This window comes from Rhincodon typus, chromosome 18 (assembly GCF_021869965.1).
Source record: "Rhincodon typus isolate 14 chromosome 18, sRhiTyp1.1, whole genome shotgun sequence".
NCBI classification, from domain to species: domain Eukaryota; kingdom Metazoa; phylum Chordata; class Chondrichthyes; order Orectolobiformes; family Rhincodontidae; genus Rhincodon; species Rhincodon typus.
Genome location: NC_063349.1, coordinates 58813230 through 58815160, shown reverse-complemented (window position 1 = coordinate 58815160; position 1931 = coordinate 58813230). Strand labels below are relative to the sequence as shown.

Genomic DNA, 1931 nt, shown 5'->3' with positions numbered 1-1931 from the left:
AGTGTCTGTTTCCATGCTGTATATCTCCATGACTCTGTGACACAAAGATAACTGGAGGTAGAGGTAGTGTTAAGGAAGTGGGGGAGGCTGCAGAAGGACTTGGACAGGCTAGGAGAATGGGCAAAGAAGTGGCAGATGGAATAAAATGTAGGGAAGTGTGAGGTTGTACAATTTCATGGGAAGCATAGAGGGGGAGACTATTTTCAGAAATCTGTACCACAAAGGAACTTGGGAGTCCTAGCTCAGGATTTTCTTAAGGTGAACACGCAGGCTCAGTTGGCAGTTAGGAAGGCAAGTGCCATGTTTACCTTCATTTCAAGAGAGCTAGAATACAACAGGAAAGATGTACTGCTGAGGCTGTACAAGATTCTGGTCAGACTGCATTTGGAATATTGTGAACAGTTTTGGGCCCTGTATCAAAGGAAGGATGCTTTGGCCTTGGAGAGGGTCCAGAGGAGGTTCACAAGAATGATCCTGGGGATGAAGGTCTTGTCATATGAGAAGCTGCTGAGGACTCTGGGTGTGTACTCGATAGAGTTTAGAAGGATGAGGGGACATGTCATTGAAACTTAGAGAATACTGAGAGGCCTGGGAAGAATGGATGCGGAGAAGGTGTTTCCACTGGAAGAAGAGACTAGGACCTGAGGGCACAGCCTCAGAGTGAAGGGACGACCCTTTAGAACTGAGATGATGAGGAATTTCTTCTTTCAGAAGGTTGTTAAGCTGTGGAAATCATTGCCACCAAGGGCTTTGGAGGCTAAGTCGTTCAGTGTTTTTAAGACAGAGATAGATAGGTTCATGATTAATAAGGGGACCAAGGGTTACACGGAGAAGGCAGGAGAATGGGGTTGAGAATTGTACGAGCCATGACTGAATGGCAAAGTAGACTTGATGGGCTGAATGGCCTAATTTTGCTGCTATATTTTATTGTCTTATGGTCTATCACACACACTGCGTACTTTTAAAAAAGGTTTCTGGCACCAGTCAGATTGCAACATATATTTAATGATCCGATCTGGGATCTAATACTCAACAAGCCATTGCTATCAATTACAAGATTCTAATTTGCAAGTCAGCAAATCATTTTTTTAAACCATGCAACACAATTCTGAACTTGGAAATCACCAACTGATGCTTAAAATTTAGATTACTGTTAAAGTAGTTAACCAGGATAACTTACATGGCAATGCAAAGCTGAGGATGGTGATAAATGACAAACAACAAACTCAAAAAGTTTAGAGAGGAGCCTCAAGTGCTTGATTTACAGCTGTGAGTTTCCAGTCGACTGAGTGAAATATTGTTTTCAGTGACCGTGATCAATTAAGCAGATACTGAAAAAAAGGAGATTGTAACAAGCAATGTGCGCATTTGTCATACAAAACACTTCACAATAAATGTCAGAGATGGAAAAGGATAATGTATAGTTTCCATTTCATTTCCAATAATATGAAAGTAGTATAGTCTTACATTCTCAAAAATAGAACCAAATGAATAGAAATTCTAGGTTTAAAGTACACTTGCATCCAATATTCAAGAGGACAATATTTTTACAGTGTTGAAAATGGAGACAACATCACCTATGATAAATTTGATGGTGTAGTGTGGTGTTGTTATGGTGCTGGGGGCTAGCATCAATAAGTAGGCTCAGAAGAGTAAGGGTGGATCTGATTGAGGTATGTAAAATGCTATGGGAATTTCCCCTTGTGGGACAATCTCAAACAAGAGGTACATGTATAGAGTGCAAGGAGGTAGGTTCAAAACTGAGATGAGGAGAAACTGCTTCTGCCCCAGAAATTGGATCAGAAATTGGCTAGCTGTCAGAAGACAGAGGGTGGTGGTTGATGGGAAATGTTCATCCTGGAGTTCAGTTACTAGTGGTGTACATCAAGGATCTGTTTTGGGGCCACTGCTGTTTGTCATTTTTATAAATG

At 41.2% G+C, this 1931-nt stretch overlaps 1 protein-coding gene across 2 annotated transcripts in view; it reads right to left on the bottom strand.

Moving 5' to 3' along the window:
• Positions 1–984: 984 nt before the first annotated feature.
• nap1l1 (nucleosome assembly protein 1-like 1) overlaps positions 985–1931 on the bottom strand; it is a 164022-nt gene continuing 163075 nt past the window's right edge. For both annotated transcript variants that reach the window (XM_048608043.1, XM_048608042.1), the window contains exon 13: positions 985–1331. The gene's annotated coding sequence lies outside the window, so the exon portion shown is untranslated. The remainder of the gene's footprint in view (positions 1332–1931) is intronic.